This window comes from Tachyglossus aculeatus, chromosome 4 (assembly GCF_015852505.1).
Source record: "Tachyglossus aculeatus isolate mTacAcu1 chromosome 4, mTacAcu1.pri, whole genome shotgun sequence".
Lineage (NCBI taxonomy): Eukaryota > Metazoa > Chordata > Mammalia > Monotremata > Tachyglossidae > Tachyglossus > Tachyglossus aculeatus.
In genome coordinates, this window is record NC_052069.1 from 131,075,837 (window position 1) to 131,091,378 (window position 15,542).

General features: G+C 46.7%; 1 pseudogene; it reads left to right on the plus strand.

Annotated features, from left to right (window-relative positions):
- Nucleotides 1–472: 472 nt before the first annotated feature.
- On the plus strand, nucleotides 473–1,415 carry LOC119927157 (annotated as a pseudogene).
- Nucleotides 1,416–15,542: the final 14,127 nt, after the last annotated feature.

The window sequence follows — 15,542 nt, forward strand, 5'->3', positions numbered from 1 at the left end:
TCCTCCCTTTTTCTATTTCTCTCCCTTTCACTCTCCCTTGCTCTCTCGTTTTTCTCCCCATCATGATCTTTTTCCCTTTCTCTCTCTCTGTCTTGCCTTTCCTCTCCCTTGTGCTCTTTCCCTCACTTTTTCTATTCATTTTTCTCTCCTCACACTTTCTCTTACTCACTCCTTTTCCTCTCTCTAGCTTTTCCTCTCACTTTTTCTCTCCTTTTCACTCTTTCCTTCGCTCTCTCTCTCTCTCTCACGTTGCTCTTCCTCTCTCTTTCCCTTACTCCTTCATTCTCATTTTTCCCTCATTTTCCTCTTTCCCATTCCTTATTTCCATCATCCTTTCTCTCTTCCTTCCTCCCTCACTCTTTTTTTCTCTCCCTCATTCTCATTTTTTCTCTCCTTCTTCCTTTCTTTCCCTCTTCCCCTCTTCCTCTTTCTCTCATCCCCTTCCTCTCTCACCTTTCCTACAAGGACGAGGATGATGCCAAATGACACGTCTGGAGAGGACTTTGTCTTGGTGGGTTTCTCTGTTTAGCCCCAGTTAGAGAAGTTCCTGTTCGTGGCTGTCTTGATCTTCTACCTCTTAACCCTGGTGGGCAACACCGCCATCATTTTGGTGAACCGAATGGATCTCCATCTCCGTACGCCCATGTACTTCTTCCTATCTCACCTCTTCCTCTTGAACCTCTGCTTCACCACCAGCATCATCCCCCAGCTTCTGTGGAACCTCCGGGGGCCATCCAAGACCACCACTGTGGTCGGTTGTGTGTTCCAGCTCTACATCACCCAGGCCCTGGGGTCGGAGGAATGCGTCCTTCTGGCCGTCATGGCCTTGGACAATCACACCAACGTTTGCTGACCCCTTCACTACACTACTGTCATGCACCCGCAACTCTGCCGGGCCCTGGTGGGCTTAACCTGGCTGAATGGGGTGGAGGACACCGTGATTCAGGCCACTGACATCTTCTGCCTTCCCCACCTTGGACACAAGTGACGTCCCCACTTCTTCTGTGAGATGCCCACCATGCTGAAATTAGCATGTGTGGATGTCCGGGCCAATGAGATTCACCTCTTCATGGGCACTATGGTCATGATTCTCCTGTCCTTGAGCCTGATCACGGTCTCCTATGGGTCCATCGCCCGGGCCGCGCTGAGGATCAAGTAACTTCCCGTCTGGAAGAAGGCCCTGGGCACCTGCAGGGCCCACCTCCTGGTGATCACTCTCTTCTATGGGTCCATCACGGTGGTCTACATCTGACCCAACAGCTCCTTCATTAGAACTTTGGACAAGTTTCTGACCCTCTTCTACACCGTGGTCACCCCCTACCCTTAACCCACTCATCTACACCCTGAGGAAAAAGGGCGTGAAGGGGACGGTGAGGAGGATTCTGGGAAAAGTCAAGAGTTCAGAAAAGGTCTAACATCTTGAATCAAATTGATCTAGAGTTCTTGAGAAGGACGGGAAAGGTAGCAGCTAAAACAGACAATTCTCCACCGAAGGAAAATAGATACCTGGGCAAAAATCAGATAATGAGAATTATTGTGGTACTTGTTAAGCACTTACCACGTGTCTAGCCATGAACTAAGTGCTAGGTTGGGTACAAGATAAGCGGGTCCCACATGGGACTCACAGTCTAAGTAAGAGGAAGAGCAGGTATCGAAGGAACTGAGTCACAGAGAAGTTAAGTGAATTGCCTAAAGTCATACTGCCCATAAGTGGCAGAGCTAGGATTAAAACCCAGGTCCTCTGACACTCAGGCCCATGTTCTCTCCACTAGGCCAAGCTTCTTCTTTAAAATAGCTCCGGGGGCATACATCCAAGGAATACTAATCTTCGTATCCTGAATTACACTCAGAGATGCATGTATCCGTTGATGAGACACTCTATGCTACAGAATGTGTGTTAATCAACTCTCCCACCTCCACTATGATTAATGCCTGATTCCCTGTCTAGACTGCAAGCTCTTTGTGGGCAGAAACCGTGTCTGTTGTATTGTATCCCAAGTGCTTAGTACAGTGCTTTGCACACAGTAATCATTCAGTAAATACCACTGATGGATAGATTAATGTCTGTCTCCCCCTTTGGACGGTGAGCTCCGTATGGGCAGGAAATATGTCTACCAACTTTGTTTTATTGTATTCTCCCAAGTGCTTAGTGCAATGGTGTGCACACAGTAAGCAATCAATAAATACCACTGATTGACTGATTGATGTCTGTTTCCCCCTCTAGGCTGTGAGCTCCCCTATAGGCAGTAGACATGTCTAACAATTCTGTTTTAGTTTACTCTCTCAAGTGCTTAGTACAGTGTTCTGCACACAGAAAGTGCTCAATAGTACGAATATGTGATTGATTGATACTAATCTCAGCCCCTCATTGCTTACTGTAAATATTCTTAATCCTCTACTATTTCCCCTTTCCACAGTCTATTTTTATGCCTGTCTTCCCCTGAAGATTCTTAGCTCGTTGTGGGAAAGGAAAGTATCTACCATCTCTGCTGTATTGTACTTTTCCAAGTGCTTAGTACAGTGCTCTGCGTACAATAAGTGCTTACTAAATATCATTGAATGTTGATTGATTACGTACGTAAGCCCTGATGAGGTTGTAATATGCCATAATTTGGTAAAAATGTAGCTACTGACATGAATATCCTGGAAATACCCACTAGGGGCGAGACTCAATGAAAGGGCAGAAAACCCCAACACAGAGAATAGTAGGAATTCTGTTCCATTGGACTTTCCCAAGTAATTAGTACAGTGCTTTGTGCACAGTAAGCACTCAATGAATACCATTGATTCATAGATTGATTGATAGTGTTGCCTAGTGGCCATGAGATTCAGGAGACCCTTGTTCAAGTCTCTGATCTACTGTGTGACCTTAGGAATATCAATTTCCCATACTGGGCCACAGTTTCTTCATCTATAATATGGAGTTAAGATATATTTTTTGTGTGAGCCAGGGACTGTTCACATCTCATAACCTTGTATCTACCCCAGAGCTTAATGGTATTTGTTAAGGACTTACTATGTCAAGCACTGTCCTAAGCACTGGTAGATAGTAAATATTACTGTTTTTATTATTAATGATGATAATAATATTGTTCGTAGGACAAACCTGTTCCAGTATTTCATGTGCCTTATTTACAGGTGATTTGATTAATGGACTAAACTATCAATGACAGAGAGATAGCAGTTCATTTGCACACTTAATCTGTTCTCAATCCTGAAAATTGAAAACAATTGAAATTTTGATCTCATCCCTAACTCAATGTGTTCTTTTGAAATAAATCTGTGAGTGGCTAGAATTGGTTCCTAATAGATAGACCCAAATGACTCTTGTATGAATGGGAATTTGATACTCATTGCACTTTGTGAGGTTTTACCATGAGAAGCAGCATGGCCTAGTGGAATAAAACCAGGCCTGGGAGACAGAGGACCTGGGTTCTCAATCCAGCTCTGCCGCTTGTCTGCTGTGTGACCTTGGGCAAGTCACTTCATTTCTCTGTGCTTCGTTTTTCCCATTCTCCCTCCTATTTAGACTGTGAGCCCCATGTGGGTTAGAGATTGTGTCCAACCTAATTGATTCAGATCTATCCAAGCTCTAAGAAGAGTTTTCGACACATAGTAAGCACCTAATAAATAATATTTTAAAAATCCCTGCCTCTGTTCTCCAAGAATGTGTGACCCATTGGCAAGAGGTGGAATGTAGGTGGTCAACAAAAGATTAATGATTATGGGTCATAATAACAATAATAATGGTATTTGTTAAGAGCTTACTATGTGCCAGGCACAGTACAAAGTGCTGGGGTGGATCCAAGCAAATCAGGTTCAAAACAGTCCCTGTCCCATGTGGGGCTCACAATCTTAATCCACACTTTACAGATGAGGTAACAGAGGCACAGAGAATTGAAGTGACTTGCCCGATAAATTAAGTGACTTTCCCGTGGCTATGCAGCCGACAAGTGGTAGAGTTGGGATTAGAATCCAGGTCCTCTGACTACCAGGCTTTTGTTCTTCCCAATAGCACCCTGCTTCTACACAGTTCGAAGCTTGGTTCTTCTAATAGAATGGAAGCACCCTGAGGGGAGTGATAAGATGTACTAATACCGTACAATGGAAAGGGAGTGAAGTGCAGTCATAGGGCAGAAAGACTTCAAGCTGATTTTGAGCTTTTGTTGCTTGTGAAAAGACACAACTTGTCATGAGAGGAGGTTGAGGAGAGGAGAGATGTAGGCTGAGCAATGCTTTAGGAAAGGACTACATGAATGATGAGGTATGCTTGTGTTTGTGTGTGTACAAGTGTGAATGCAGATTCATGAGCAAATAGAGTTTGGAGTATACATGGGTTTGTTGTTGTTTGTTTGATTTTATAATAATAATAATAATAATAGCATTTATAAAGCACTTACTAGTTCAAAGCAATGTTCTAAGCGCTGGGAAGGTTACAAGGTGATCAGGCTGTCCCACGGGGGGCTCACAGTCTTAATCCCCATTTTACAGATGAGGTAACTGAGGCCCAGAGAAGTGAAGTGACTTGCCCAAAGTCACACAGCAGACGATTGGAGGAGCCGGGATTTGAACTCATTACCTCTGACTCCAAAGCCCGTGCTCTTTCCACTCAGCCACGCTGCTTCTCTTAAGTGCTTATTATGTGCCAGGTACTGTACTAAGCACTGGGGTGGATACAAACTAATCAGGTTGGACATTGTCCATGCCCCATAGGGTGCTCACAGTTGTAATCCCCATTTTTCAGATGAGGTAACCTAGGCACAGAGAAGGTAAGTGACTGGCCCCAGGTCAGACAGCAGACAAGGAATGGAGATAGGATTAGAATACAGGGCCTTCTGTCTACCAGGCCCATTCTCTCTCCAATAAATGGATGAATTTATTTGTAAAAGCACTTCTTGTTTGACTCTAAACTTTGATTCTGACTTCCAGACTGTGAGCCCATTTTTGGGTAGGGACTGTCTCTGCAGGTTGCAGATTTATACTTCCCAAGAGCTACGTACAGTGCTCTGTACACAATAAGCACTCAGTAAATACAACAGAATGAATAAATAAATGAATGACTCTAAAACTACCGAAAAAATTTCACAACAGTCATGTACATATCTTTATGTTTTCTGACCTCTGCTATTTGCCATTCATTTTAGTTTTGGTTTCCTCAACCAAATATAATTCTCTTCATATTTTTAAGTGTTTATTATGTGCCAAGCAAGGTAGTAAGTGCTGGGGCAGATTCAGGACAATCTGGTAGAGCACAGTCCATGCCCCATGAGGGATTCACTGACTAAGTAGGAGGGAAAATAGGTCTCGAATCCTCATTTCACTATTGAGAAAACTGAGACATAGAGAAATTAAGTCACTTTCCCATGGCTATGCAGCCGACAAGTGGTAGAGTTGGAATTAGAACCCAGGTCCTCTGACTCTCGGGCCTGTGTTCTTCCCAATAGCACCCTGCTTCTACGCAGTTCAAAGCTTGGTGCTTCAATAGAATGGTAGCTCCTTGTGGGCAGTGATGAGATGTACTAATACCGTGTTCTCTGTAGGCACTCAATAAATAGAATTGATTGACTTAGTCCTTTTCCTTCATCAATGTCTCTAAATTGAAGTCTTTCCTCTTCCTGTGCAGGGAGTCGACATCATTACCCAGAAATGCTCAGTGTCTCTAAAGGGAACTCAAAGATCATTTTGAATTCAATAACTGGCTCCTCTCCATAGAGTATCACCAGCAACTGCCCTGTCAATTCCTTCACTCATCTCATCAATGGACTCTAACTTCTTCCTATGGATGGTATTCCTCCTGCTGGGATTCTCGGAGTCCGGGAGCTGCAACTGGTCCACGCCGTGTTGTCCCTTCTGGTCTACCTGGTAGCCCTGTCGGGGAATCTCCTCATCGCCGCGGTCACCACCCTCTACCGGCGCCTCCACACCCCCATGTACCTCTTTCTCAGGAACCTGTCGGTCCTCGACCTCTCCTTATCTCCATCACCATCCCGAAATAGGTCGTCATCTCCCTGACCGATCGTAGATCCATCTCCCTCCTGGGCTTTGTCGCCCAAGTCTTCCTGGTGTTAGTTTTGGTCGCTTCAGATCTGGTCATCCTCACGGCGATGTCCTACGACCACTATACCTCATTCTTCCACCCCCTGCTCTATGAGGTCATCATGAACAACACGGCCTGTGGAAAGGCGGTGACCACCTCCTGGCTCAGCGGTGTGCTGTTTGGGGTTTCGTGTTCTGCTGAGCTTCCCTGAGCTTCTGCGGGTCCAATATCGTCCAGAGGTTCTTCTGTGACGTCCCTTCCCAGTTGACGATCTCCTGCTCAGAGGACTACGTTCGCCATCAATGTCGCCATCACCGCTGGGGTAGCATTATCTGTTGTCTGCTTCGTTTCCATCTTCGCCTCCTATGTCCATATCTTCCGGGCCGTGCTGAGGATGCCGACCACCAAGAGTCGGGACAAAGTCTTTCACACCTAACCTGCCTCACCTCAAAGTCATCACCGCCTTCCCCTCTACGACTTTATCTCCTACCTCAAGCCCGTGTCAGACTCCCCCTCAGTTCTGGACGTGGTGGTGTCCGTGTCCTACACCGCGCTGCTCCCAGCCCTGAACTCCCTAATCTACAGCCTGAGGAACCGGGACATGAAGGCCGCCCTGGGGAGACTCCTATAGGGGAGATTTCTCCTCCCCTCTCTAAGGGACAAAATATCAGTTTCCTTTTGCTGACTATCCCTTTCCCCATCAGGGTTCTGACCGTGGGGGCATCCATATAAAGAACTGTTCAAAGAGAAAGCCCAGCATCTGAGGATTTGTCAATGTCTGGGGCAGAGGCTGATAAGTCATCTGTCACTGTAAGTATGTAACTGTAAGCCCGGTGTGGGCAGGGATTGTCTCTCTTTATTTTGAATAATACTTTTCAAGCTCTTAGTACAGTGCGCTCCACACAGTAAGCGCTCAGTAAATATGATTGAATGAGTGAATGAATGAATGAATTCCACTGATCAAATCCTTGCCTCGAATCCATTTGTTCTTCCATCCATCCGTTCTACCATCCACCCGTCCATCTGTCTGTCTGTTCACCCATAGCTCGTATGTAGTTCAGTGTTTAGAACGGTCTCTGGAAAATAGTAAACACTACGTACCATTATGAAAAAAAACGGCGAAGGTCCCGTGGATTTAACAGAGTTTCAGGAAGTAGTTTTGACGATGGGAAGCACTTTGGTCTGGTGGATACGAAGGTAGAGGAAACTCCAAGCAGGGGAAAGGTGGTGAGGTAGGGGTCTGAGTCGGGGAAATTGGGAAAGAGGCACAGTGAGATGGTGAGCTTGGGAGGAATGGAGAATGCAGATAGAAATTCAGTAGGGGAAAATAATACATATCAATAGATCAATCATATTTATTGAGCGCTTATTATATTCAGACCTTGGTAGTAAGGGCTTGGGAGAATACAATATAGCAATATATCAGGGTTGATAACCACATTCCCTGCCCATACGAGCTTACAGACAAGAGGGGAATGTCTAATATGCATTGCTGCAGATTGCAGATGGTCTCAAGCCATGGCATGGGATAAAGCTCCAAACCTCAGAGCTTAACCGGAACACTATTATTAATCACAGAAAGGGAGTGATGATTAGTCTGTTGATGTTGTCCAAGAAGGAGTCCCAGAATAGGAACCACGTTGGAATGGGCAATTATTAAGGTTTCGGGGGCCGGGTCCACAGAGACCCCACGATCCCAGACTTCCGAGATTCTCGGACACTCAGCTGTCTCAGCGGAGACCCGGACCCGTCTTCCCACGGGGAATCCCCCAGGAAATAACCCGGCCGTCGTCTGAGGGGAGGTGAAGCAATCCAGAGAGCCGAGAAGAGGAAGGAGGATACTGACAGCTCTCACCTCTCACCCATACCTCCTGTCAATGCTACCAGCTTCCAGGACCGACGACATAGAGCGAGCCTCTCTCTCATCAGAGGTTGATGCTCCCCTGCCCAGGACCGGCCCGGTGACTCCGGAGAGGAGCAGGGGAAAGGTGAAGGAAATTTCAATAGGGAACTGGGATGACCAGGGTCAGAGTCACAATTTCTCTAAATTAAAAGCAGTGTTGCTTAGTGGAAAGAGCGCGGGCCCAGGATTCAAGAGGACCCGGGTTGTAGTCCCAGTTCTGCCACTTATCTGGTGCGTGACATTGGACAAGTCACTTCACTTCTTTGTGCCTCAGTTACCTCATCCATAAAATGGGGGTTGAGACTGTGAGCCCCTAGTGGGCCAGGGACTGTGTCCAACCAGATTTGCTTGTATCCCCTGCAGTGCTTAGTACAGTGCTCCACACATAGTAAGCGCTTAACAAATACCATTAATATGGTATTAATAATTCTGAGAGTAAGAACTTATTGATAGACACAATTTTGCCATAATCCTTGTTTTTGCTGGAAAGTGTCTTGACTAGGAAATAAACTTCCAGTCTACAGTACAAGCCTGTTTGGACGCAGTGTGCTCTGTTGCAGGAAGAAATGGCTTGTGTGCATGTGTGTAGTGTCTGACAGAGAGAATTGTACAGCATCAGCCTTCCTTAAACACATTATTTTGTGATTATGCAACCTCTGCATTCTAGATTTTCATAGCCCAAATCAATCAATGGAACGTATTGAGCACTTACTGTGTGCAGAACACTGGACAAAATCTCTGCTGATATTTCAGAATAAAATAGACATTATCAACGTGGAAAGTTCTCCGTTTTGTCCTGAATTGAGAGAGGAGACAGGACGAGATGAACAGGTGAGGTTCCCCTTCGAGACTGCGAGTTCGCTGTGAGCAGGAAACGCGTCTACCAACTCTGTTGTAGTGGACTCTCCCGAGTGCTTAGTACAGTGTTCTGAACACAGTAAGAGCTCAATAAATACCATTGATTGATTAATGGATTGATTGAGGTTCATTTCTAGACAAGGGCATTATCTTGCGATGTGAGTTTCTCCCTGAATGTTTTTAATCCCTGTCTGAAATCAGGTCCTATCATGATGCCCAAGGACATTTTGCAGTACAAGCCCAACGTCTCCACAGTGAGGGAATTCCTCCTGCTGGGATTCTTGAAGATCCGGGAGCTGCAGGTGGTCCACGCAGCGTTGTTCCTCCTTGTCTACCTGGTGGCCCTAACGGGGAATCTCCTCATAGTCGCTGACACTGCCCTCGACGGGCGCCTCCACACCCTCATGTACTTCTTCCTCAGGAACCCGGCCCTCATCGATCTCTGCTTCATCTCCGTCCCCGTCCCCAAATCCACCACCATCTCCATGACTAACTGCCGATCCATCTCCTTCTTGAGCTATGCCACTCAGCTCTTCCTGGTGGTCCTGTTGCTGTCTCGGAGTTTTTCATCCTCATGGCGATGTCGTATGACCGCTATGCTACCATATGCCTTCCCCTGCGTTACGAGGCCCTCATGAAATCAGGGGCTTGTGAGAAGATGGTGGCCACCTTCTGGTCAGGGGAGGGCTATTAGGGGTCTTGTTTTCAGCTTTGATTTCTCCTTGTCCTTCTGCGGGTCCAACGCCGTCCAGTAGTTCTTCTGTGACGTCTCCTCCCTGCTGAAGATCATCTGCTCTGAAGACCACTCCGACATCGACGTGAGCGTGACCTTTGGGATAATCATAGGTGTGGTAGGTTCCATTTCCATTGTCGTCTCGTACGTGCACATCTTCCAGGCTGCATTAAGAATGCCGGCCGCAGAGGCCTGGGCCAAAACCTTCTCCACCTGCCTGCCCCATCTCGTCGTCGTCACCGTCTTCCACTCCATAGGCGTGTTTGGCTATCTCAAGCTGCCCTCACACTCTTCCTCGGTGTTCTACCTACTGATGTCCGTGTTCTACGCCGTCATGCCCCCGGCCCTGAATCCCCTCATCTACAGCCTGAGGAACCGGGACATGAAAGCTGCTCTGTGGACAGTCTTAACAAGGAGATTCCCCGAGACTCCTCTATAGGTGGAAATGTCCGTTTCCTTGTGCCGATATTCAATCCATCAGTCAATCAATCATATTTACTACAGGAGCAAAGTGTGCTGTCTGGGTTGTAGTAAGAAAGTAGCGAGGTGAGGTAGGAGGGGTCAGATTATTGAGTGCTTTAAAGCCAGTGGTGAGGAGTTTCCGTTTGATGTGGAGGTGTATTGGGTAAACGCTGCAGGTTCTCGAGGAGTGGGGAAACACGGAACGAAGGCTTAAATAGAAAATTGATCCGTGCAGAAGAGTGAATTATGGACTGGAATGGGGAGAGAAAGGAGGCAAGGAGGCTGATAAAGTCATCAAGGTGTATAGAATAATGGATTAGATTAACGTGGTAGCAGTTCTGATAGAGAGGAAAGGGCAGATTTTAGCGATGTTGTGAACGTGGAACCTACAGGATTTAGTGATGGATTGAATTTGGGGGTTGAATGAGAAAGAGGAGTCACAGATAATGCCAAGGTTATGAGCTTGTGAGATAGGAAGAATGGTGGGTCATCTACGGTGATGAGAAAATCAAGGAGAGAATGGGGTTTGGAGGGGAAGATAAAGAAAATCTTTGGTAGGCACGTTTCCTGCCCATGAGGAGTTTACAGTCTAGAGGGGTGTGATCAGACCACTGGGAGCCATGACAGTTGGGTTCTTATGCCAACCCTTCCACTGACCAGCTGTGTAACCAACTTAACCTCTCTGGGTCTCTCTGTAACCTGAGGATTTAATGCACATGTCTCTTTCTCTTATATTCTGAGCCTCTTATGGCCAGGCACTTTGTCTGAGCTAATGGTTTTGTTTCTACTCAGCACTTGTTACAAGCTTTTGCATGTAAATTGTTAATAAAGAGTATAATGATAATATTGATCACTATGATTATGATAAATAATTATGATTATGATCAGGAGCCTATGAATTTATGCATGAATTTATATATCCAGCTACCCCCTGCAGAGTTTTGTAACAGTATATTTAGAGGGATCTGTAACTGTTTTCTAGAGTATCTTCCAAGTGCATTAATGATGATAATAATTATTTTTATCACTTTATGATTATGATAATGATGACTATTATGTATTTGTTAAGCACTTCCTTTGTGCCAGGCACTGTACTAAGCACTGGGGTGGATGCATTTCACCTCCCGTAAAAACCCCACTGAGAGATCAGCTCCTACAGGAGTCCTTCCCAGCCTGAGCCTACCTTTTCCTCTCCTCCTCCCCTCCCCATCGCCCCCCTCCCTCCCTCTGTCCTACCTCCTTCCTCTACCCACAACACTTGTGTATATTTGTACATATTTATTACTCTGTTTCATTAAGGATATATATATAGCTATAATTCTACTTATTCTGATGGTATTGACACCTGTCTACCTGTTTTGTTTTGTTGTCTGTCTCCCCCTTCTTAACTGTGAGTACATTGTTGGGTAGGGACCGTCTCTATATGTTGCAGATATGTATTTCCCAGTCGCTTAATACAATGTTCTGCATACAGTAAGCACTCAATAAATGCGACTGAATGAATGAATGAATACAAGCAAATCGGGTTGAATACAGTACCCTGTCCCACGTGGGGCTCACAGTCTCAATCCCCATTTTACAGATGAGGTAACTGAGGGCCAGAGAAGTGAAGGGACTTGCCCAAGGTCACACAGAAGACTAGTGGCAGAGCCGGGATTAGAATATAGATAGATAGACCGCAATTATTCTTTCCATTGCTTTGATTTTTCCTAAAGTATTGCGGGTAGGAGGGATAGCCTGTGGAATCCCGATCTAATATCCGATACATTTCAGCCTTCCAGAACTGTTCCAGGTATGGGTGATTTTATCCAGTAGGCTGACCAAATATTCAATTAGGTGGTCTAGACTGCTAGTTTGGTATGAGCAGGGAACGTTTTGCTAGATTTTGTTGTATTGTACTCTCCCATGATGTTAGTAGAGTGTTCTGCACACAGTAAGTGCTCAATAAATACTTTTGACTGAGGATGATGATGATGATGATAATAATAAAAAATAATTTAGGAGTCAGTCAATCGTATTTACTGAGTGCCTACGGTATGTAGAGCACTGTATTAAGAACTTGGGAGACTATAGTGTAACAATATAACAGACACATTCTCTGCCCCAAATGACCCTTACAGTCTGGAGTGGGAGACAGGCATTAATATGAATAAATACATTACGGTTATGGAAGTAAGTGATGTGGGGCTGGGAGGGGATGAATAAAGAGAGCAAGTCATGGCGACACAGAAGGGAGTGGATGAAAAGGGAAAGAGGACTTAGCTAAGGAAGACCTCTTGGAGATGTCCTTCAGTAAAGCTTTGAAGAGGTGGAGAAGAAGGAGCACACTTAGGTCAGGTACGACCCGTGGAAGAACGGGAATAAAAAATGGATACAGATCCCATCCAACTTCTCAGATTCATCTATCTCATTCAACCATCTATCCATTCATCCATTCATTAATCCATCCAGTAATCCATCGCTGCAATTGATTTACCACATCTAGTGTGCCAAGTGCAGTTCTACTCAGTTCTACTCAGCTAGACTCACTCGCTCCCCTTTCCCTTCACCGCTCTCGTACCACTAACCCACAGCCCTGTATCACTGCCACTGTCCGCCTCCTTCGCTCTTATGCTCGAGCTGCCGAACGCTGCTGGCGAAAGTCTAAACACCATGCCAACCTCGTTCACTTCAAGTTTATCCTTTCCTGCCTTAACTCAGCCCTCTCTTCTGCCAGACAAAACTATTTCTCCTCCCTTATTGACACCCATGCCCATCACCCCCGCCAGCTCTTCCGTACATTCAACTCCCTTCTCAGGCCCCCGGTTCCTCCCCCTCCTCCTTCCCTCACCCCCAACGATCTGGCCTCCTACTTCATTAACAAAGTTAAATCCATCAGGTCCGACCTCCCCAAAGTCACTTCCCCCCCTTCTCCAACTCCCCGGCTCTCAACACTCTCTGCTACTCTCCCATCCTTCCCAGCAGTATCCTCAGAGGAGCTCTCCTCCCTCCTCTCAAGTGCTACTCCGGCCACCTGTGCTTCTGACCCCATTCCCTCTCATCTCATGAAATCTCTCGCTCCATCCCTTCTCCCCTCCTTAACTTCCATCTTCAACCGCTCACTCTCCACTGGTTCCTTCCCCTCCGCCTTCAAACATGCCCATGTCTCTCCCATCCTAAAAAAACCTCTCTTGACCCCACCTCACCTTCTAGTTATCACCCCATATCCCTCCTACCATTCCTTTCGAAACTGCTTGAACGAGGTGTCTACACGCGCTGCCTAGAATTCCTCAACAACAACTCTCTCCTCGATCCCCTCCAGTCTGGCTTCCGTCCCCTACATTCCACGGACACTGCCATCTCAAAGGTCATCAATGACCTCCTGCTTGCCAAATCCAACGGCCCATACTCTGTCCTAATCCTCCTCGACCTCTCAGCTGCCTTCGACACTGTGGACCACCCCCTTCTCCTCAACACGCTATCCGACCTTGGCTTCACAGACTCCGTCTTCTCCTGGTTCTCCTCTTATCTCTCCGGTCGTTCATTCTCAGTCTCTTTTGCAGGCTCCTCCTCCCCCTCCCATCCTCTTACTGTGGGGGTTCCGCAAGGTTCAGTGCTTGGTCCCCTTCTGTTCTCGATCTACACTCACTCCCTTGGTGACCTCATTCGCTCCCACGGTTTCAACTATCATCTCTACGCTGATGACACCCAGATCTACGTCTCTGCCCCTGCTTTCTCCCCCTCTCTCCAGGCTCGCATCTCCTCCTGCCTTCAGGACATCTCCATCTGGATATCTGCCCGCCACCTAAAACTCAACATGTCCAAGACTGAACTCCTTGTCTTCCCTCCCAAACCCTGCCCTCTCCCTGACTTTCCCATCTCTGCTGAAGGCACTACCATCCTTCCCGTCTCACAAGCCCGCAACCCTGGTGTCATCCTCGACTCCGCTCTCTCATTCACCCCTCACATCCAAGCCGTCACCAAAACCTGCCGGTCTCAGCTCCGCAACATTGCCAAGATCAGCCCTTTCCTCTCCATCCATACCGCTACCCTGCTCATTCAAGCTCTCATCCTATCCCGTCTGGACTACTGCATCAGCCTTCTCTCTGATCTCCCATCCTCGTGTCTCTCTCCACTTCAATCCATACTTCATGCTGCTGCCCGGATTGTCTTTGTCCAGAAGCGCTCTGGGCATTTTACTCCCCTCCTCAAAAATCTCCAATGGCTACCAATCAATTTGCACATCAGGCAGAAACTCCGCACCCTCACCTTCAAGGCTCTCCATCACCTCGCCCCCTCCTACCTCACCTCCCTTCTCTCCTTCTACAACCCACCCCGCACCCTCTGCTCCTCTGCTGCTAATCTCCTCACCGTACCTCGTTCTCGCCTGTCCCGCCGTCGAATCCCGGCCCACGTCATCCCCCTGGCCTGGAATGCCCTCCTTCTGCCCATCCGCCAAGCTAGCTCTCTTCCTCCCTTCAAGGCCCTACTGAGAGCTCACCTCCTCCAGGAGGCTTTCCCAGACTGAGCCCCTTCCTTCCTCTCCCCCTCGTCCCCCTCTCCATCCCCCCATCTTGCCTCCTTCCCTTCCCCACAGCACCTGTATATATGTATATATGTTTGTACATATTTATTACTCTATTTATTTATTTTACTTGTACATATATATTCTATTTATTTTATTCTGTTGGTATGTTTGGTTTTGTTCTCTGTCTCCCCCTTTTAGACTGTGAGCCCACTGTTGGGTAGGGACTTTCTATGTTGCCAACTTGCACTTCCCAAGCGCTTAGTACAGTGCTCTGCACACAGTAAACGCTCAATAAATACGATTGATGATGATGAAGTGCAGTTGCCAGGTTTTTGGAGACTTCGTGGCCTGCCCCACCCAGAAGACAAAGGGGAGATAGAGGTCAGGTCCCCTCAGACCCATGCTGCTCCCAGTGAGTGTGACTTTGATGGAGGGACAGGGAGGGACAAAGTGGCGGTTGGAAGAGTCGGAGCCAGTCTGGGGAGATGCTTACATTTCGGGACCTATGTTTGTGTTCAGTCCAGGGTCACGTCTCCCGACCGAGCAGGGGTCTTTCAAGAGGGGGGCTTTCAAGAGGGAGGCTTTGTCCAGTGCAATTACCCCAACTATCACAAGCTCCTCCATTCTGATTGGTTTGTATCCACCGAGTGCTTAGTACAATGTCTGGCACATAGTAAGAGCTTAATAAATACCATTATTATTATAATCGTTATTATTATTATCCACTTACTAACCATGGCTATCATGCATCAATCTGCTGGGTCTTGGCACTGTAGCACAGCCTTGGCAGTTTGGATGAGCTTACAGTCTACCCAGGCGCTCTGTCAGTACTTTGCCCATAGTAAGCTCTCAATAAAACGATTGAATGAATGAATGGACTCTTAGGCCTATGCTTTTTTCACTATAACACACTACTTAACTTCAAAAATCACAGCACTGACAACACGTTCACTCTCAGAAAGGAAAAGTAGCAAGTAGGTACACAAACTTTTTCAGAAGAAGACATCGATAATAAGGACTGCAACATGGAGAGGGAATTTTT